This window comes from Drosophila obscura, unplaced genomic scaffold, assembly GCF_018151105.1.
Source record: "Drosophila obscura isolate BZ-5 IFL unplaced genomic scaffold, ASM1815110v1 contig_4, whole genome shotgun sequence".
NCBI classification, from domain to species: domain Eukaryota; kingdom Metazoa; phylum Arthropoda; class Insecta; order Diptera; family Drosophilidae; genus Drosophila; species Drosophila obscura.
In genome coordinates, this window is record NW_024542828.1 from 719518 (window position 1) to 743395 (window position 23878).

The 23878-nt window shown below is 41.4% G+C and overlaps 1 protein-coding gene across 5 annotated transcripts in view; it reads right to left on the reverse strand.

Moving 5' to 3' along the window:
- LOC111068472 (uncharacterized protein CG43427) overlaps window positions 1-23721 on the reverse strand; it is a 76401-nt gene extending 52680 nt beyond the window's left edge. For 3 of the 5 annotated variants that reach the window (XR_002607179.2, XR_002607178.2, XM_022357960.2), the window contains exons 1-3: window positions 23632-23721; window positions 22928-23070; window positions 10556-10610 (exon numbers count right to left, since the gene is read on the reverse strand). The gene's annotated coding sequence lies outside the window, so the exon portion shown is untranslated. The remainder of the gene's footprint in view (window positions 1-10555; window positions 10611-22927; window positions 23071-23631) is intronic. The other 2 variants (XM_022357958.2, XM_022357965.2) reach the window with 2 other exon arrangements.
- Window positions 23722-23878: the final 157 nt, after the last annotated feature.

The window sequence follows — 23878 nt, forward strand, 5'->3', positions numbered from 1 at the left end:
TCTATAGCCTAATCCGAACCGATTACTGAACACGATTAGCATTTTTATATAATTTCGCAATCAAGTTCAACATTTAGACAACCAGCGAAACGAGTTCTGTTTGGGGAGGGGGGATCTATAACTTATTTTTATTACATAATAAAACACCAAATTCCGTAGACAATTTGGCTACTAAAAAAAACACTTGTGTTAACTTTCGGGCCTGTTTTTGGCTTTATTTCGGAAGCTTCTCGATTCAGAAGTGAATCAGACAACGCCTCAGAGATATGCATGCCTCATTTGTCGGATAAAGAATCTGGTATAAGTATGTATATGGTATATGTAGTATCAATTGTTTGCATTAGCCGCAAAGCGGCAAAACAGCTGCAGGGAAGCACAAAAGTACGAGTATTTGCGGTATTTTGTCATGTTCAAAGCATTTCGATTCGATGGCTTATTTAATTATAGAAATAAGCTAACACAGCACACATTCTGCGAGCATTTGTTATTATACATTTGAACAGCAACAGCAACACAAATCACGGGGATGACATAAGCGAGCCGAGCCGCTATTTCCACGAGTAAATTGTGTGTGTTTCGATTCAATAGAAATCAAAATGTGTGGCCACACTGGCCACGCTCTCAGTGTGTCCCTGGCACTAATAACAGAACACAAGCAAAAAAGTTTGGTTTGCATGTTTTGTGCTGCTGTTTCTGCATTTTCTATACGAGTAGTATTGCAAAATTGAAAACAATAGACTACACTGCCGTGAAATCATTCAAATACAACGAACGCAGTGCAGTGCACATGATGATAATTGTGTGTGCAGGCCAACAACTGCAACACTGGCAGCACACGATCACATCACACAAGCACGCACTGGTTTTGCGCACTTTATTTGGCTTTGTTTTGTTGATAATTTTGCATTTAATTACACTTTTTAGCTTGTGTTAATTTCCTGCATTCAATTTTCTTAGGAATTGGTAATCATTGTTTTTGAAAGAGGGATTCGATTCGAAAGGAAGCTAGTAATCGGTGCAACTGCAAAGGAGGGACTTTTACGAGTATTTTACTAGCTCCAGGACCAATAAGAAGCTGTCTCTTAAATTCATTTTTACATTTTGTAACATTTAAAATACATTAAAAAGTAGTCAGTCTTCGTTCTAGAGACTTACAAATAAATTTATTAATGTTAAATAGATATGTGCTCGACATTTCAACAAATTGTACTATACCAAGTAGTATGAACTTACCCACCCCAAAGAGAACTTAAATTTCTGCGTTGAAAAGTGTCACCCGAGGCGAATTTCTTTTCTCAATTGATTCCCACTGCCAGTGTTGCCCTATCAACAAATAACAACGAATAATAAAGAAAAGGCACCGTCGAGTGTCACCATAGTAAGCCATGTTTATGGTGCTCTTTGGCTCCCCCACTCCATCTGCATCTCTTTCGTTGCGAGTGCCATTGGCTTTGTGGCCTGCCACAGCTTCGATAAGGCCAAATGCAGCAACATTGTTGCTACTATTATGGTGATGGTTGCTGTTGCTGTTGCTTTTGCTGCTTCGGCTTGTAGCCATTATAGTTTCTTGTTTATTTTCTGTCATCATCAGTTTTTCGGTTGTTTTGACTGTTATGCTGCGATGCGATGTGACCATCATCAACATCAACATCCATCGGCTTGGAGTCTGCACGAACTTCCACTACATACACACATATGTATGTACGAGAGTGTATCCGAACACAGACAGAGCATTGAACCTTTGCCGAATGCCGAAAGTGATTGTTCGGGTAACCGGAGATGATGCCAGAGAGAGATGGGATGGATGGGAGATGGGAAATGGTAGACGACTGAAGCTGAATGATTTCTATTGTTAAAACTTGTGCTGTGATCAGCCATGTGCATTATTTATACCAATTTATGACACGACAATGATGTTTGAGCATTTGATTAGCGCGAAGAAAATAGCAAACAGCAAACACCAAATAGCAATGGCAAACAAATGAAGAAAACTGCAATCGCTTCAGTCAAAAGCAAAGGCAGAAGGCCACTAATTGACAGGCGCCAAAGCATACCCCCCTCCCCCGTACGTACCACCATCGCACACTCTCGATATACATATGCACACATAGGCAGGGAAATCGGTAAAGCAGAATCATCCCCCAGAAGCTTTCAGTGCGTGCAAACAACAGACCCACCGGTGGACACACCGAAATTCATAGAACTAAAATCATTACCTTTCAAAACAAAAGAGTTGAACAACTTGTATCCCCTTCGCTCTCTTTTATTTTGTATTCTGGGTTGCCATTAGTTTTTGTTGAACCGAAAACAAAGCCAAGAACAATTTAATAGTCGAAGTATCGGCTATGGGGATACCTGGTAATTGAATTTCTTCTTTTTAAAGATTTTATTTAACGAAAAGTAGATTTTATCGTACCTTGAAATCCCACAACTACTTAACCAAACATTTAAAATATAAAAACAAACAAAATATCTATTCAATTGTAACGGTATCTGCAAAATCAATAACTAAACAAACCAAAAATAAATCATATTTATATTTTTAAAGTTGTGGCTTTCAAGTTTCTTGGCTCCTATTTAGGAAGATCTGGATCTGGAAGATCTTACGATCCAAAATCCTTTGTCTTCTGTTGTTCCTCATCCTCCTACACAAGAATAAATACACTTCACATCTTCACATAAACAATTAGCCAGTATACCCTCTTCTCATACAGGGTACCCACAAAGAAAGAATCCATTAGGCCCGAACCAACGATCCGCAGAGCATCGTCAGAGCCACAGGCCAGAGCCAAACACTAACCGGAAGTTTACAAAAGTTGACAGTTGATCGTGTTTTTATGTACATACATACAACAGCAACAGCAACAGTTCTCTCTCTCTCTCTCTCTCTCTGTGTCTCTCTTTGTGTGTCTCTTTTTTTTATGGTTCAGTCAAATCAGTCAGGCATATAGAACATTGACATATCGTCGCAGCATGCCACAGAAAAAGCAGACAACAACAACAACGCAATAAATGGGTTGTTGGCAGAGCTGAGGCAGAAAGGAAAGGCAAAGGCATATCGATATGCAAAAAAAAAACCACAAATTAAGAGAGGGAGAGGGAGGGGCCTTCCACCGAAAGCGGAACTTTGTTGGTATGGATGGTGGATGGTAACCCAAAACACACACACACACACACACACACACACACACACACACACGCACACTCTTACCCGTAAAGCGGAATCGGAAAAATACCCAAGATGGAAGGGAGCGAGGGGCAAACAAAAGCGCATAAGTTTCCGTTGACCGTTAATTAAAGCCACAAAAGACAGTAGCAGTAGCATGGCCTAAAACAGACACAGGGACAGAGAGACGGAAGGACAGACGGACATACATGCATATGGGAACATAAATTTGCTAGCGCCTTGACACAGCTGCATGGCATTAGAGAAGTGCAACGTCAACGGCCAAAAGACAAAAGCAAAAGCATAACCACAGACGGAAAACGTAGCAACGGCGGGGCAACGCAAAACGAAGCTGCAACGGCGGCACGCGCTCCTATTCGCCCGAAATGAAACCTGGGGAAGGGTAGTGGGAGGCATGGGAACACGTTGCAGCGTTTGGGCAACGCCTCTATCAAGGTTGCACCAAACCAATCTTGCGTCGGCGGCGCCGCTAACTGTTTGATTAAAGGATCTGGCGGCATGCGACATTCACTCTTCCGACTAGAAAGTTCACTGAATTGAATGATTCTCACGAATATACGAATACCCTGGAATTGCAGCAAATAGAAAATACTACGAGAAATATATATCGATCATACATACATCTCTAGATACATATATCTAGATATACATATATACAGAACTGATACTCGGAAGAGAGATTCTGTAGATAAATTCGAGTATATACGAGTAGACAGAAGGAGATATTTTTATATACATAAAAAATATAAATTCTACTATAAAAAAAAGCACCAGTCGTCTTTAAGATAAGATAGAACTGGTAGTGAAAATAGATAGATACAGTGAGAGAAAGTCACATCACCCTTTACTGCTAAGTTACTCTGTAAGAGAGTACGGGTATGGAAAATTGTTATTCATATTCTGACTATAATAACGAACCGGCCACAAAAAGATACTGCAGTTCTTGATTAGAGAAAGAAACACTTTGAATTATGTACTCTCTTCTTTAACACTTGATTCGGCTTTTCCTTCGACGTTTCGCACTCACAGAACCCAGCGAAACCACCCAACAAAAACAGGGTATGCAAAAATCATGCTTGAGGAGAACGTTTTGGCGGCAGCTGTGCCACAATTTATGTTAAATATTGCACAGCCGGCAGCAAATCTGCAACAAATAAAAAAGAGAGTTGAACGTTGAACATTGAATGTTGCACAGCCGCAAGAGATGTCAGCTGCTGCCGCTCCGTTGTTGCATGGATGATGATGATGCTGCCCCGCTGCCACATGGCGTTTGCAACATAACACGCATATGGAGGAGAAATTGTGCCAATTTGTTTGTTGCTTTTGTTGTGGTTGCTGTTGTGTGGCAAAAGGCAAAAGGCGGCAGGCCACAAGAGTGGATGCAGAAGCAGAGGTAGAGGCAGACAAGAAGTGTCTATATGGCGGCATTATTGATGATGACAGAAATGTGTCGTTTGTGGAAAGCATTTTCTAAGCGCGCAGCTGTTCCACTCATTGCCATGAACCTCAGTCCAAAGTTTGAGGCCAAGTAAGACCGCAAGTTCATGAGCCACATGCCACAAGCCACAAGCATGGCCCTCCTCCATCCAGAGCAGCATCAAGAGCAGCTCCAACCAGTTGTTGATTAAGCTAAATGCGCCTTGAGGATCGGATCGCAGTGGATCCTCATCGCGGATGGGCATGGGCATGGGCTGGCTGGCTGGCTGACAATATTTATGCCATGCATTAATTTTCATGTCTAAAAGGGTTTAAGCCGTACAGACGGAATGACCTTGTGCGTAAATTTTAATCAGCACATCCTTAAAAAAAATGAAAAAGAAGAATATTAAATAAAAAGTGACTGGACGGGTCTGTCTGATCCGTGATCCGTGTTTCGTGACTCATGCACTCCACGCCAAACACCAGAAAATGATGTACAGACAAGTTAAGATATTTTTGCATGCGGAAGAGGGAACATCACTTTGATGGACTGACAGACACAATTGGGTTACTCTTTCTCATTCTCAGTCTCGTTCTGCTTCCCCTTCTCTTTCTCCTTCTCCCGCCATTGCAATTCCATTTGGCAACCTATGCTGCTTCATATGATATCATCTTTCAGCCAGCTTTATGCTGATGCTGTGATGCTGATGCTGATGCTGATGGGGAGAGGAGATTCTTTAGAAAACCAAACCAGAAAGAACTTCAAGCTAAAAAGCGAAGACGCCCGCCCACATGGGGCATGTCAACCACAAGAGAACGACGCCGTCTTCATTGTCATCTTCATCATCAGATAGAGATTGAGAAACAGATACAGGCAACAGCTACAGCTAAAGCAACAGCTACAGATGCAGATACACCTACAGATACAGCAAAGTGATATACAAATTAGCAAATTGTTATTTTTATAATTTAATTGAAATGCCAACGAGCCAAAAAAACAAAATAAAAAATGCGGCAGAAAGCATCAAAAAGCCCAAACAAAAGATAAAATTCCCCCACGAGTCACAGAGCCAACAACAATTAATGCAAAAAGAGAGGCAGCAAAAGCAAAAGGCAGCATTTCAAAATTAACATGACAATCTTAACTTCTTCTGTCTCTCCTCTCGGCTTCATGGTATTTTTACTGTATCCGACACGTTGCGTCTCTCCCGTATGCGCATTCATGCCGATTATTCAGTTCCACTCATTCATACAATTCGAATTCTTTTCAGAGAACAAACCACCAACCCAACCCGCCCATTGCCAAATTCTTAGGCTAAAGATTTTCTCTAGATTTTCTTTAGTTTTTGATTTTTGTGGCTTTTTCTATGGGTTTTCTTTGATGCCTGTACAACTCTGCAGAGTATAAGGGTTTTCAATGTGCACACACTGGATACTGGATTAAGAAATTCAAATGAATCAAATACTCAGTGATATTTATCATTGGTGAACAGCCTTGTTAGTCTTTCCCATCTTCAATTAATGTTATTTTCTATCCACAAATAATAGCAAAATCAGATTACTCAACCTACAACTGTGGACGCGTTGAAATTTCTTAGATTATCATTTTAAATTGTTCACGATGTGCATCTGAACCATACATACATACATCAAATTTCTCATAATTTATTGAGTTGCATCCAAGTTGCAAAGAACACCACACAGAGCTCAGTCGAAAGCAGAGATTCACTTGGAGTTTTATGCACTTTGAGCATCTGCCAAGATAAATGTTTCCTTAACCGCATAAAGCCAAAGTCAAAGAAAACAATGAAATCTGCATCCGAGAGTGAGAAGACCAGAGGAACCCCAAAACCTTGCGTCTGTCTGGTCCACTTGCATATAAATTTCATTTGGCCAAAAAAAAAACAGAAGAATATAATAAGCGCCTTTGCGGTTTAACATGACCCGAATCCGCCTTTAAGCCTTTATTTAAATGCCAGAAAGATACTCTCGGTAACTGTCAAAACGTTTATATGCTCTCGTACCGCAAAACTACATACATACATGTACTATACGGACAGGGCTGAAAAGGCAGATAGGTAGGTAGGTATAAGAACTCTTTTTCTTATCGGGCTCATCAACACAACACTCAACACTTGCCCACCGCATGGATCCCAGGGATCCCAACTCAAAGTTTATATACAGGAAAACGCATTTGAACGCTCTCCGAAGAAAGGCTGATTATATAATCTTCTAGCATCAGCCGAAACTCCGGCAGCAGCCCCAGAGAGTGGGCCGCAACCACAACAAAATTATTTTATATTATTTTTACTATAACGAGGGGGACATGCAGGGGGAGTTAGAGAGGGAGAGGAGAAATATGCGTGGGAATCGGAGTTGGGAAACGTTCAAATGTTTACAATATACAAAGTAGAAGAAAAAATAATCATAAAAAAAAAGAAATAATGCCAGGTCTTGGGGGCAACACAGCAACAAGAGCAACAACAGCAACAAATGAAGTTGAACAATTTTTCGCTACTGTTTTGTCCCGCGAGTTGTGGAGTGGAGTGTAAAGTGCCACCTGAAGAGGAGGCAAGAGTAGCAGAGTCATCATCAGCGCGTTTTGTGGTCGTCATCATCATCATCGCTGAACGTAGCTCCTCTCCTCTGCTCCTTCTTCTAAGCATATTCCATCATCATATCCCTGTAGGTGCCTACCCTCTGTTATCGCATAATCTCCTCCTCCTCCTCTTTCTCTACTTCTACTATTCCTTTGGAGACGACTACGACTTTTGACCGTGAAATATTATATCGTACCTCATTTCGTGGGCATGAATTTTTTATATTTTAATTAGGAATTTTCTTGCGTAGGCAGGCATAAATTCGTATCACAATATAAACAATTGTAGGGTAAATGGGAAATGAACAGGAGCATGTGCTACAAACAGAATCAGCTAAGGAATGACCTTTGACATTTGACAGATTTATTATGCCTACATTTCGGCAGTTGGTCAATTATGAAAAGTCTCTTTCCTTTCTATAATACCTGTATTAGATGGTTTTTCGGTTTTCTAAAGACTTTGTCTGTCTGTCTTTCTCTCCCATAATAGCTTAGCAATACTTAAAGAGAATGCACCACCTCTCTACCACTAGCTCTATCCGCAGTGAGACTCTGCACTTGAAATAATTTCGTACGAGTATTCAAACTACATTTGGTCAGAATTGTTCGGCTTCCCACACAAATTTTCCACATAACGAGTATTTCATAAACAGTTCCGTCGATTCTTTCATTATTTCTTACTTTAACAGTGGTCAACATTCAGCAGACATTCTGCTGCTTGGAACCTACTTGGAACTTGGTCAATTAACATGTTACCTTTCTTTCTGTATTTCCTGTGCCCAAATGACAAGAACCCGCCAAACCACCAAGTAAAAGGGCCTACTAATTCCAAGAAAAAGTTTACATTTTGTACGACAGCACAGTCTGTGCCTCGTTTGCTTTGGAAATTGGTTTCTCTTGTGGGGTGTTCGCATAATAATAAAGCTTCAGGCCTCAAAACAAAATGCTAAACATTGACAAAAACGGAGAGAATAAAAGAGAATCAAAAGAATCAAGAAATCGCTCTGCTGATGAGCGTCTATTCAAAAAGTTTATAAAATTATGATTGTCTCTTCGGCGGCTCTTCAACCTGTCCCATGTGTCCATCAAATGTTTTCTTCACATTTTGACGTTGAAGTTGACTTTCAAAACACGTGTCGCCGCGGCATCCCCTCCACCGAAAAACGAAAAACGAATTACGAGTATTATCATGCATATCATATCATAATCTAAAAGTAAAGCCGTGAATATGTCATTTGTGGACATATTTAAATGCTCAACTCGTAAATCTATAGAAAGTCCATGTAAAGGGTTTCATTATGAGACGGACAGGGGGTAACGACAAGCCAGAAGAAATTATTGACCTGCTGAGCGTTTTACGATTTGACAAAAGACAAGCATCGCCAGCTAAGGGCCATAAAAACGAAGAAAACTCAAATGAGATCTAGACAATCTTTAAAGAACCCCCTCCCCAACCGCTGGGTACGAGACCATGGATTATGATCAGAAATACTTATACTTGGGGTTCAGCTAGAAATTCCTTCGGGTTTCGCTATGCCTCGTTTCAGATCTGATCTGGCGAATTCCAACTCCCCGGAGCAGCAGAAAAGAAGGAGTCTAGGAAAGTGAAAGAGAGGCGCCATAAATTCAGTTGTCCCAAAATGTCTTAGCGCCCCAAAAGGAGGAAAATAAAACAAGAAAATAAAATGCGAGCATTTCCCAATTTTTAGCTTCGTTTCGAGAAGAATTCCTGTCGTCTGGCTCCCAAGACAGGGAGCTCTATCTCTCTCTCTACAAATATCTTGGGTATATATAGAATGGATATACGTATACACGCATATAAAAATATATGTACATATGTATATATGTACATATATATAATTATATAGAACCTATTTTCATCTAATTTCTTTCATTTCTATCCACATGCCTTGCTCTATTTTTGTGGGGCGCAGCATTTTTAGCGCTGTTTTCTTCTGTCGTCGTCGTCGCCGTCGTCTTCTTCTTTTATAACTCAATTTTCATTGCATTTCTTTCACTCTCTCCAATCTCTTCAGTCTCCTCCGTTCGTTCTTCTTTCTCCTTCTGTTCTGCTCCATTTTCGTGGACTTTGTTTTCGCTTACGCATTGTCTGGCAAACATTAAAAAGCATCGAAATAAACGAAATAAAAGCTTTTTCCCCACGTATTTTATTGTTTGGGCCAAATATTTAGACATATATTTTTGCATTCCTTTTTTTCCACCACATTTCACTAATTTAAATTGTATGCTCTATAAAATATTTCGATTCCATTTGCCATAAATTATCGGGGGGCACAGTCACTGTTCACGCACTTTGAACCGGCGCCTGCCACTGCAGGCAGTGCCTCGAAAATAGAAAACTTTATATTTGGATTACAACTGGAGCGCATAAAAGTCGGATCATCTGATTTATAGCAGGTGGTTAATATACGTACATACATATATATGTATGTATGTATGTATGTATCTTGTGTGTGTGTGTGTGTTTTACGAGGGTCTACAAGAGCTTGGCTGGTGTTCAGGGACTGCAATCGGGTCATTTTCATGTCTTTTTAGTGGGTAATTATTGGGGAACTCAAAGTTTTCTGTCAGTTCTGTGATCTATTATTCGGTATATGTATTTGCTACACAAATGTCGGATTTAGCGGGTTTTCACTTCACCTAAGCTAAGTTGGTTCGTCTAAATAATTTTGTTACATTATTTAATTTTTGTTTTTGGTTGTCAATTTGTTTAATGATGTTGTAAGCTCCCTCCCAATTTGTAGAGGGTCTGTAGCTTCAAGGATAATCCTTTAGCCACCCAACCAAATGGATGCGACTTCGTAGTAAGAAGATTGATGAGTGTCACAATCCACCGCATAGAATTCGATTCATTCTACTATGTAAATTTACAGCCATTTGTTTAGAGCCGGAATGTAGAAGTTTACGTTTTTTTTTTCTCTATCTATTTACCTGGTGAGTCTCCATTTTCCCCTTGTTGTAATTGGTTCGTTAAACTGTATCTCCAGCATTGGCAAGCATAATCAGTTTGACTCCAAAATACTCTATTAATATGCGTTACATACAGCCATAAATTGCGAATCAGGAGGTACGGTACAGTACTCGCCGCTTTCTTTAACCATAAATTATCGGAAAGCAATGCCGATGGCCGATTAATAATGGATAACTCCATCCACTGCAAACTCACGATTCAAGGGTGGGGCACACTCGTAAGACATACTTGAAATTCCCAACCGACTCGTTAATAATATTGGTTTATATATATATGTATGAAGTATAAGTTTATGAACAAATTTGGCAAATGATACCAAAATGCACTTAAGAGCAGGGAGAAGGGGGCGTGGACTCACCATAAAAAGCAGTTAGGCTTCGTTTCGTCGAATGTTTTTATGGCTACATTTAAGCCTGCAAGAAAGATAAGATTAACGAGAAATTTATTAGATAAAAGAGTTCAAGCCCATAAACTGTGATATCTAAAGAAACAGGAATATAATGCCAATGCAGAGGGGCTTTCATATGCAATTTTTGAGATTTTATTGTTGAGTTTTGATCTTTATTAACGGGGGAGTCATCTACAAAGAAAAAACCTTTTAAAAAGTGAGTTCACATTTTGAGGGAATCGATTTCTATGAAAGTTAATAAACTTTTATCATGTTTGAAGATAAAGTAATCTTTGGCACACATAAGAATTAAATGAATGAAACGAATTTACCTCTAGTTCTGCCCCCTCACCTCACCTCTCACCCACAACTTCTCACCTATTGCCAGTGTCACCCCATTTTCTATTACATATAAGCAACATTTACCCATTAAATAAAGATATTTCTTGATTTTTCTATATATTTTGGTAAAATTTATGGCAAACTGCATAATTTGTAGAGCCAAGAATGCGTAACCGTCTCCTTTCTCCCCTCGCACCGCTACAACACCACAACACCCAGCAGCACCCTATCCTACACACCCTCCTCTGCCAAGTGCTCTTCTATGCAGGCGATATTTTAATTTTTTGCTCAGAGCGCCAAGAACTAAAAATTCCTAAAGATCAGCCAGGCCAGGCTGTTTCTGGTTGCCATTTGCTATTTTTGCCATCTTTTCTGTTGATTTGACAGCTTTGCTTTGCAAACGACAAACAAATTATAGAAAATTATGCAGGCAGCAGAGTAGAGTCGTCTACAGTGTCGACAAAAAAAGATAGCGAGGGAATCTATAGAGACGAGAATCAATAATGATTCGACAGAGTGGTCTCGCAAACAATTAAAATTGATGAGGATCGCAAATTGAAAGAACTATCCATCAAATAGCCAAAGGGGCTAAGGCGAAATAAAACCCAAATTCTTGACAAATCTCACAACAAAGAATTGTTGTGCTCTTTGCGCGGTTTCAGTATCTGTATTTGTACCTCTTTATTGGGGGGACCGCATCCCATCCCATCCTCCCCTCTTTGAGGCCACTTTTCAATTAAGATGAACAAAAAACTTGGTCGTCGGTCTCGTAATTTTTGCGGTGTGTGCTAAAATAAACATTTTTATTGCCTGCATGGCGCCAAAGGCAAAGATGTATCTGGAAGCCATCCCAAATTCGAGAGATTCGTGTATTTCTGCAATTTGTTTCAATTGCCAGTCGCTAATAAATATGCAATTAAAACTCAAAGAACACACAGAACGCAGAGAATTTCTAACGCACGCAAAGTGATCAAGGATCTCCGTGCCCCCTCTTCATTCTCCCCCTACATCCAGCACCAAAGAAGATCCATTCGAAGATCCATCTGTTGGATCTGTTGGCCACATAATATTCACATTTGAAGATCAAACGCTGGCTCTGGCTCTGCGATCAGATCATTTGGCTAATTGATCATAAAAACCCAACGAGCCGCACCACAAATCCAATGGGAGAGGAGAACACCAGCGATGTTTTTTTTGAGAATGGGGAGAATACTATTTAGATCTATGTATGTACATTTGAAAAGTTTTCTGCTGCGAAAATTGGTTGGCACGAATATAATAACATTGTAGGCAGACTGTGGGAGTCAGCGGAAGACGATGTCAGTTGAAGAGACGTTCAAGAGTTCGATCAAAATTGCAATTGCAATGGCAGCTGACCCGAATGGCCCTGCCCCAAGCTTAGAATGAGAGCGAGAGAGCGACAGAGGTGGTGCGCGAGAGCAGCCTAGAGCCGAACGCGAACGAGAGGGAGATGAAGAGACGAAAGATTGGCGAAGCAGAGGCTGCTGCCGAGTAACAATGTGTCGATACAGTGGGCAAAGTGGGCGATATAATGTGCGAACAATTTCGATTAGCAGCAATAACTAAAGACACTTTAACTCACTTTAAAGTTTAAGCCCTCTTCATTTCCATAACCATTCCATGCAAGAGTTGCAGCACTTACTTTCCCTCTCTCTCTCTTGATCAATCCCATTATTATTTGACCCAATCCCATCGATGAACAAACTTTCTATAACCCAACAAATAACCCAGTTAAGATTCTTTATTATTGCCACACGTACGGGGAGAGGGAGAGGCAGAAGGAGAACCAACCCATGGGGCAGGGCAATATGGTCAGACGTCTGGCGCTGGGACTTTCTTTGTTGATCAAAAATCCATAAAGTGTTGAAATTTTCACCTGAAGAATGGTCATAGAATACCTCTACGGCATACGGTGTACGTTCTACCCCCTAATCCCCTCGGTATATTTGTCTATATGAAAAGTTAATCAAAGAACTGAAGGAAGAATCACAAGCCCAAAGAGGCATACAAATTAGAAAACGCTTTACAATACAAAATGCAAACAATTACAACCAGACGTAGGAAAAACTTCGTGACAAAATTACAAATTGTTGTGTTTGAATAAACAGAGACGAGAGGCAGCAGCAGCAGCAACAGACAGAAACAGAGACATTTGGAGAGCTAAAAACTAAAAAGAATAACAGAAAAAAGAAGAAGAAAACGCCAAGCCAAAAGCCATTAAGTGAAAACAAATTTATGACAATTCAAGCCCATCGAGCGACGAAGCAACGGAAAGACGACGACGACCCCCGAAGAACCAAAAATACCTCTGGAAGAACACCAAATGTCAAGTGCATGCAGATGGAAAAGCTTTTCCCTCGTCTCAACCCCGGAGCTTTCCCTTCATTGCATTCTATTCCATTAGGTTTACAGCTCTACAATTGCAGTTTTAGAGTCGCATTGGCGATAAGATTTTGGGGCTCCTCTAATGGCTTCATTATCATGCGACTGACTGCTAATGTGGAATCGTTGTAGGATCAGCACTAGTACATAGACATAGATATATTTTATGGCTATTTACGTAACTGTGTATGGCCACAGAGAGACACAGAGAGAAAAGGAGGAAGGTTAATACTACTAACTATATGATATGATATGAAATCGAAGTAGAATCAAGTATTCAGTAAAGTTCTAGGATGCAGCCTAGAATGTGCTTTTAAGATTATTTTCTTGGAATTTATTACTGAATAATTAAACAATTATGAACCTCACTGTTCGAGAGCAACTACAGTGGGGTTATAGACAGGCGAGTATGAGTAAAGAGTTCTCTTTGAGTTAAGGCCGAAAACTAACCATTAACTGCTAAGCAACGCTGTAAGCGAGAACCTGACCAGATTAATGATCCGATGGCCATCATATTCGCTAAAAACGGATCCTCTTTTGAGTGCCGATCAAGGCTTTCTTCAGAAATTGGGACAAATTAAAAGAATATTATTATTTCTGTGCTATATATTTCGTTTGGTCCACTAAAATGCACATTAGGGGGCGGGAATCCACCAACTTTTTGTATTTTCAGCTATCTCTATCGCACCAAAAACCCCTTTTTCAGAGCCACAGACAAAGGCCATTGATTGTTGATTTGTTAAAGACAAATACACTTGGAGTATATTTATTTCCCACTATGTTTTTGCCACTAATCGGCTCTCAGCAAATGACTGATTGTGTTAACTATGTCAAGTTCCAGTCGATTGAAAGACGGAGACTCTCCAGTGATAAGGTCCGGTGTGTCCCCCCCTAAGACAGCTCTCTGTGGCCCATCTATAAATAGATAATGATTGTTGATTTTATGACTGGTCGCAGGCGGAAATTGTCCATTTAGTTAGTGGTGGAACATGGCTCAAAGAAGACCCCACTGGCTCTGACCACTGGCTTTGACAGTGTTGGTCAATGCAAAACAGATGCTAAGCAGAACGAGGGGAGTGGCCTTTAAACAGTGGTCTCCCTCTACTCTACCCACCAGCCCACCAGTCGCTTCTCCTCTGATGATCAATGGATGGAGCGTTAACTGATTGTGATCTGCTGCAACATAGTGTCTGCTTGGAGTCGGAGTAAGTCCAAGCAGATTGCAGACAGACAGACAGATAGACAGACACCCTGAACAGTCACTGAACTTGCAACAACAGCAGGAGATGATCGCGGAGAAGCTGCAAGAGGGGGGAGGGGGAAGAGCGTCAAAAGGCCAACAAACGCACGCATACCAATCCCTCGCCTTTACAATCTCCCTACCTCTCCTACCTCCCTCCCTCTCGCTTCACGGCACATATGGTCAACATTGTCTGGGGGCCAACTAATAACAAAACATACACAACCGGCTTTAGGCCGGGCAAACACAGGGAAAGAGATAGAGAGAGAGAGAGAGATGAAGAGAGGTGCAAGGTGTACGGTGTACGAGGAGCGATGGAAAGAAAAGTTTGTTTACTTTGGAGGCAACAATTTTTGTGTCTGCCACACAAAACTCGTCGTTTGTTGTACCCTTTGCTGGAGAAAGGGCATTTGGACTAAGGAAAGAAAGTATTTCCGATCCGTAGAGTCGTTCAGAGTCGTACGTGACTGACAAGCACTGATAAGGATCGATTAAGATTATGGGTAAAACTTTGTTTTCCCTTAAGAAATCCAAAACAAATCTGTAATTTAATGAAGCCATAAATCGGATCATTTGTTTAAGTACTTATATATTTATGTATCTTGCATTAGGAAGATCGTTTTTGCTAGAGGGTATCCTTTGCTTCGATCTGCCATTGGTTGCTTGGCGGTTGGTTGTGGCATGCGCATAAGTCACTCTCCCGTTCCGTTGATGCTTGAGGCGGAGGAGGTTGTGGAGGTTGCTCCGGCTTTGGCTGTTGCTCTTTCTGCTGCAAATTGCGCAAATTCCTTAGCCGCCAAGGCAGGCAGCAACCGCCGCCGCCGCCACACATCTGTCGTCACATTGCGGCAATTGTCGCTTCACAACACTGTCCAAAAAGAGAGACAGAAATAGAGAGAGAGAGAGAGAGAGAGAGAGAGAGAGAGAGAGAGGTGAAGGCCGTACTGGAGCTAGCCGTGGATGGAGGAGGGAGTCGCGCAAATAATTGCATGGCCCGCATCCCAAAGAGAGCCTCGCGAGCCTCGAGGAGCCTCCACTCTTGGGGCCATAACGAATTCGCAATAATGTGCATTTTATTAGATACTCTCCACTACCACAACCACTCCTTCGCCCCTCTCAGCACCCCCCGGAAACTCCACTTAACTCTGAGTGCATTTTCCGCTTGAACACGATTTCATTTAAATTTTCCTCCAGCATTGCCCTTTCGGGGGCTACAAGGAAGGAAATGACATGCCTCTGGCTCATGGCTCTTGGCTCTTGGCTCAAGGTGTTTGATGGTGGCTCAAATGGCGAATGGCCAATGGCTTAGGGTTGTCAGCTAAGCGGAAAATATGTGTGCCAGTGCCAGTGTCAGAACCAGGGTTTGCATGTGCGTGTAAAGGCGTTCATTTTTATGGCTTATGATGGAGAAAATTATGGGTTTTTTTTCCAAGGGAAACTTGTAGTTCAATAAAGATTAAGTGGCCTTTTGAAAAGACTTGCTTTTTCTTCTCTTCCTTCGATCGTCTCCCCCATTAAAGCTATGTATGTATATACCATTGGGCCCAAAACTAGATCTAACATTTATGGATTTTCCAATTAGAAAAAAGTTCCGAAACGATCTTCAACGGCTTACTCTCGGGGGAAGCTCTCTCAACGGATGGGGTTTGCTGCCTGCAACATCCCCAACATCCACAAACGACATACAGACCGATAGACAGACAATTTCCACTGCCATTTATTTTATTTATTAGCGTTGCTGTTGCGGCAAAAGCGAGAGTAAGGCCCGCCACATCTCGCCATAGAAATAAAAGTGAAATTTTTCCCAGCCAAAGAGAGAGAGAGAGAGAGAGAAATTGTTGCACATTCGCGCGAGGCGTCACACAAACTATGCCTCAGGTTAAAGTAGAAGTACTTACATACATACATATGTATATACCGTATAATTGGGGAATAATTAAATAATTATTCAAGCATTTTACTCGTACGAAATGTCATTGGCGCATTCGGTATTCGGTAATCGGAGGAGACCCACAGATCTGATCAGAGAGGGTAACCTGAACCTGAACCCATTTATCAAAAACCCTAAAAACACACAGAAAAAAGACTACGACAGGCCTGAAAATTATGCGTTAATTAACATGGAAGCAAACTGACTTTGAAGGTCTCGTCTCACTCGGGGCCTGGTCGATTGGGTTTCTGTGGGAGATCTGGTTTTCGGGTTACCCCGCCCGTAAATCGGCTTTGACATGTGTGACCACCGCCGACCCCCGACCCACGACCCCATACGGCAAGAGACAGACGGAGTGTGACCTTCAGAGAAGCCCAATATTCAGCAGCAATAATGGGTAATACTTTAAGACCATATTTCAATGGTTTAATTGGGAGATTGGGAGATTGATCGATCACACTCACAGTTAATTTTATTCCCTAATTTTCGAGTACTTTTCCACGCCACAAACTTTGACGCAATTTCCGTAAGAAAACGCCCATTGATTGGGAGGCATTCTTTCTATTTTATGGGAATTCCAAATTCCAACCAGTGCCGAAGCGATAGTAAAATTCAATTTGATTAGCTTATCGGAAAGCGGGTCTAAACCAAGCTACGGCTAGTCATAGTTATTCGAGGTACAGATATTCGGAACCGTAAGGTATTTCGTATGGCAACTGGCTAAATCATGTGAATAAAACTTCAGTTTAAATATCGGAAAAAAAATATAGTTCAGTTACTGGCAGCGTTGCCACACTTCCACTTCCACTATCCCCTACTTCTGCCACCTCACTCTACTACGTTCCCAATTTGCAATGCAATGCACCTCAATGTGATTCAGAAACATCTGTTCCTCGGTCTCCCCTGTTCTTCTCTAAACAATATTATTTACTTTGTTAACAAAAAGGCAAATAGAGAACTTAATTGCTACAGAAATGTAAACAGTGAAACGCAGAGGAGAACACCTGAGGGAGAAGGCGGCGCTACATAGGGCGGGGGCCTACGCCTCTAGGCAAATAGACAACTTGACGTTGACGTTGACGTTACGTTCATTCCACTGATAATTGCTGATAAGCGTTGACGCTGCACTCTATATAGCAGACAGACAGACAGACAGTCCATATATGTACATATGTATGTACGAGTGCGAGTGTTGGGTGTCTGTTCTGTTCTGTTAACTTTAATCAAATGCACCCTCCCCGCCCTATTCATAAATTCACTTTGAAGCGCAGTTCTGGGTGCAATCAGAGAGCTGTATATTTGCATAAATGGGACAAGCTTCATGTGTACATATATACGTATAGAGCAGATAAAACCTGGCTGACGGTTGAGAAGGTGTGAATAATTGCAGTGCACATTTAAATAAGATTGTTCAGACAAAGGTGGAGGCAAAGTACAAAGTGAAAGATAACCCCGTGGACCTGGCCCGGGCCCTTTCCTGACAAAGGGTCTTACCTGGTAAAACAAGATTTTGCACAGATTGTCGCTCACTAAAGAAGATCTTTCTCTACTCCAGAAATTTCGTTTCCTTTAAGTTTCGTATTCCGCTTAGCAACACATTGAATTGGGGTTTACTCCGAACCGAACCGAACCATCCAGCCATCAAACTTTTATCCACTCAACCTCATTCTATGCCTGGCGAAAATATATTAAAAATTCACGACTTTTTCCTTTGGCGTCCGATTTACACGCGCACCAACCACATCCCTCCAGATCCGGACACGTTAAGGCCTCATGAAGAACTGAGCAACTGAAGCCGGAAAGCATTCAAGCCATTTGATAAGGCTGCTCCTCCTGTGGAGCCTCCTGGAGAAGAGGAACATCAAAAGCCATTTGCATGCACACTCACAGGCCCTTTTATATCTACCTAAAAACATAGAGATATCTCTACATATATACGACTATGTACAGTGAATCTGTATCTGTATTCAATTTGATATATAGGTCACAAGCTGTCGACTCTCCGCTGCAATGGCAACGGCAAAGTCGGGAAAAGGCAGGCACATACGAGTATGTAACTTCGTTGCACTCGTTTTTTCTGCTTTCGGAAAACGATTCCTTTCGCGAGCACCCGGAACAGCTGTTGGGGTTCACAGCCAACTTTAACAGCTATGTAGGTATGTATGTAGCTAACAGCTACAGCTATGTTAAAGTTTCAACTGTTGGAATGTTGGGATAGGTTGAATAAAACTTCCATTTGATAGAAGCGTATCTTCAATGAAAATCTCTCAGAAAATTATTTCAAAAAGAAAACTAATCGAATAAATCAAACAAAGATATAATATATTTATCTTTAGGCTCTTGTATACGATTTGCAGTCTCGTGATAAGCTTTAACATTTCACAAATATGTACGTACATACATACATATGTACATATTTATGTATGTATTTATGTATGCACAAATTTTTTACCTAAACTTTGAACTTTTTCGCTGCTGGCAATTAATTCTCTCTGCTGCTGCTCTTGGAGCTAGGTCAACAGTTTGTACCCTCATACATACATATATGCATACATATGTATGTACATATGTACATATGTGTATACCCTTATGTGCATAGGAATGTATCCTTTGAGGGGGAGAGTGGGGTGTGGTGACTCCAAAGCTCTGACAAATGTCTGACTCTGCCTTTTGGGCAGCAGGGAGTCGGGAGTCCCCACTCGAGGGACCTGCTGTAAATTGCTGGAGCTGCCATTTGTGCTGATAAGCGAAAATGATGATGTAATTGAAAATTTCAATTAAACGAATTGCCAATCCTTTGGGGTACGGTACGGAGAAACAATGCAAAACGAATCAATTTAGAAGAGTACATTTTTGATGGGCAGGAGGGAAATCCCAACAATTGAATGAAGATTTGAGTTTCGTCCTCTCTTCATCGATAGCTCTATCCTAATTACTTTTTAATTATTATTATTATTTATTTAATGAAATGCTCCACTACTCTGCATCCAATCATTGATTACGAATTAGAAACTCGTTAAAAATCAAACCAAACTTTTGTCCCAGGGCCCAAAGAGTAGACACTAAATCACAGGCTTTAAACTTAATCACGCTTTAATGATAAGCAATCCCAAGACCCAGAGTCAGACCCAGACGCACAGAAACACCCAAAAACCAAAACCAAAAAAAAAATACATATATATTAACAATCAGGTTGCATTTTAATTATAGAGTAAATATACGAATACGAACTAATAAATAGGCAGACGACGATGCGGCGCGGTGCCGACAACAGGGTACGGGGCGCCGTCAATTTTCTAGAGATCTAGAGATAGGGGGGAACCGAATCCGAAAGGAGGAATATGGTCCCAATAGATAGAACATCTCAGCTGGACATGGCCCAGGGTCTGGGCCACAAATAGAGTGGGAAATAGATAAAAGAAATCGCCCCCTGCGGCATTTCCGTTCTTGTTCATTCAGGAAAAAATCAACAGGCAGGCAGGCAGGCAGAGCGTGCAAAAGCGAAGCTGAAACATGGCCAGAAAGAGAGGCACTCGACAGAGAAAGGGAAGGGACACACACATCTTTGGAGAAACAAAAGAAATCCAAGCGAGGGCGACTAATCCACGGACACAGACACAGACACGGACACACAGCAAGTGCAGTGCATTTTCCAGTCTGGCAGAGACGAAGCCGGCTCTGCCTGTGCGTGTGAAAAATGAAAATGGTTAAAATAGCAGGTAAGTTAATAAGCGACGAGGCACTGCACCGCACTGCACTGCCGCAGCACAAAAGCATTTTCACTAAATACCCGGCATTGTTTCAATGGATCCGCTGCTGTCGCTGTCGCTCCTGACAAAGAAAACAAAAAATGTTAAACCATGAAAAGAGAAGCAGCAACCTGTCGAAAAGACAGGGGGGGGGTTCTACACTGTGCTATAGACTGGACGACAATAATTGCACAAGTGTCACTTCCCTTGTACCGAGTTGTAGCGATGTATTTTTGGTGGTGGAACGTACAAACAGGTAAGCAAGCGACAGACCCAAAACTGGGCCCATCATATGGGTGGGCCCACAAGTGGAAGCAGCAACAGCGGCAACAGCAGCAGATGGCCCAAAGAGAGCGGGAGAGCCAAGTTTTTATGGTCGATTATGAAAGAGCCCGAGAGTTAAACCAGAAATTATTATGAAATAATACGAGCCGGGTGTACATACATGTAATAAGATACAAGGTGTTGCTCTACTCCATTAAAGGAGTAGAGGCGAGTCTCTGGAGACAGATCTGCAAGGCACAATAAGCTTTTAATTCTTTTACCGAGTTGCCACATTCGAAAATTGCAGCTGGCAATGCTGCGGAATAGCTAGGATCATCACCTTCCAATAGTGGAAAGGAGTGTCCCCAGATCCAAAATATAAAGTTTCTTCCTCAATAATCACAAAATGTATAAGGGCAACACTGTTCCACTGTTACCACATCCAAAAATTATAGCTGGCAGTTCTGTGTAGCTGCACTAAAAAAATGAAGAAAATGTACCAAAAAGTCTACGGAAAATGAAATGTTTCTTCTATGTAATTCTGATTACCTCAACAGGGGGTCAACAAACAAAAACGAAAGAAAAACCAGACCCGACTCCACTCTACTCCACTCAGACTCCGACTCCAAACGTGCCCCAAACAGGCATTGCCAACACTTTCAACTCGAAAAAGTAAAGAAAAAAAAAAAAATAAAAAACAAATAAAGACCAAAAACAACTGCAAGCAAGACAAATGGCCATAAAAAATGAAAATTGCAACTTTGGAAATTATGCGGCAAACAAGTTTCAAGTTTTTGTTCAGCGGCTGCGTTGCGGCGCCAATTTTCCATGGGGTTGTACTATGTGGCGGAAAAGCTACCAGGGCACCCTTTTTCTTTGGTTTTTCTTTAGTTTTTCCCCAGCTGCAGCCACTACCTCGAGCTACGAGTACGAGTATTATTTGTATCATTAAGAGCTGCCGCGCCGCTGCTTCCGTCTTGGGAGCGAGCGAACGAAATGAAATTCACATAAATTCGACGCACGAGGCGCGCAAAAACAATAAGATGGGAAAAGCATAAACAAAACAGAAGCACAGCAAGAAACAGTGAAACAGCAGCGGAAAACGTCTGAGAAAGGGAGGCAAGGAAGGAAAGGAATTGATTTTCATGGAAAAAAGCATTTTTCTTGGGGGGAAATGCTTTGGTTTGGTTTGGATAATTGTGTAATGTCCCCAAAGCGTTGCCTGCCAGTCCCCAGTCCCACACACAACTTTTCTCTCGTTCGCCAACTGTCGCTTCGGGGCGATTTATTGTCGTTTGCTGTGGGTGGCACTGCTGTGTGCAGTGTGTACACACCCAAAAGCTGCTTGAGGTTTGAGGTTCGGTTGGGCGATGAGGAGCGTGTGTGTAACCCTAGCCCTTTCGAGGGGCCTCTGCCTTTCTCCCATCTATGTACTTGTAGTACTCTTACGAGATACAATCCAATCCAATCCAACTATCGCCCTTGCCGGCTGTTGCGAAAGTTCAGCAGCCACTCGAAAAGCAAATGAAGCATGAAGCCTGAAATATTAGCCAAGTGGAGTAGGATGAATGGAGGGGATGGATTTCGCACAAAAAATGCGTTGCGTCGCGTCGCCCTGTCGCACAACTAGGCAACCCTGACGACCGACCGACACGGGACTGGGGTTGCATTCCGCAAATGCAATCAAATCAACTTTCCAATGATGGATATTTTTTTCTCTTTCGATTATAATTTAGCCATTTTTTCATCATCTCTTTCGGCATTACCTTATTAGACGCAAAAACCTGTTGCACTCGACGATGACGATGATGACGATATCAAATAAATGAGCAGGCGCCTAAATGCTGCTAACGTCTGAATGCAGGTGGAGAGGATGAATGGGTCTATTGGCATGCAAAGTGAAAATTATCAAACGGAAAAAATACAACAAGTAGGAGGCCTTACTTTAAATATATGTACATATGTACATTTGTACAAATATTGATCAATTTTAGCCAGAGAAAAACCGAACAGAAATAATCAAACCAGGATGAATTCAATGGAAGGGAATGCACGGCAGTGGATCAAAGCTCTTAATTTGAGGAAACAAAGGTCACTATTTTTTACCACAAAGCGAATAGAGGACATGTTGGTGGAAACAACCCAGCATGCACCCAAAGTGGAGGAGGTGGACAACGTTGGACTCTATGCGGTGGGCATAATGGCTGTATTCGTAGCAATATTCTGCTTGATATGTTACTTTATCAATAAAGGATGATTCTCACCCAAGTAGTCTACCTAATTTTGTTTTATGCTCTGCGAAATAATTCCTTATCTGCCTTTGCAAATATCTTCTCAAAAACATCATACCCTCTGCAACTGTATGAAAATCCCAAGCTGCTCTGCTTGAACAGTTAAAGAGTTACTTTACTCACCGTAAAAATCAAAGTTGTCAATTTTTCCTTGTCAATGCTTCCGCCGTAGCTGCACACAGTTAGTTGGTTTGTTTAAAAAAAATATTAAAATTATAAAACACGCATTAACAGAATCCCAATTGTTGTTGCTGCTTTTTTTTTGGCTATTTTGGAATACAAACGAAACGAAAAGCATTAGAAATTTCTATACACAAACACACACACACACTGAGACGTCAGAGGAGCAACACGTACACACAGCATCCAACCCACTAACACACACACACAGACGACATGAAAACGTGTTTGTTTGTGTAAAACGCTTAGAACTGTTGTTGTTGCCCCGTTTTATGACTTTTGTTGTAGTTTTGGTAAACTGGTATTAGACACGAACGATCAGTAGAGAGGAAAAATCTTCATTTCCACGATATTATTCACTTGAAAATGGATGGTATTTCTCTCGGCTGGTTTTCAATTTCCATTCGCGAAAATTAATACAAAACGGTACTCGCACAACATCCACACACTCATACACGCCCTCACACACACCCCACACACTCATACAGCATATAGAGAAAGAGAGAGACGAACTAGACCGCGGCACAGAAGCACAGGTGCCATTTATTAACAAATTATCAATTATAATTTCACACGTATTCTGCTTGTGCAGGAAGCCAACAACATGAGTCGACGACCAACGCGTTCAAATTTTTTGTTAACTTTACCCCGCAGTGTGCCAACCAAAACAAGCGCGAGAAAATATTATTACTTTATTTATTCGACGCGCGCAACACGTTCGCGCAGTTCAAGAGAAAATTGTTTTTGAATTTTTTTTTTTTGCGCCGCAATGGTAAGGTATGAGGTGTGACGTGTGACGTCACAAAACTCAGAGCTTTCACGAAAAATACCCACCTCAGCACATAACTCACCGTGCGGGATTTTGTGCTTTCGCGCAAACATGGTACATTTATT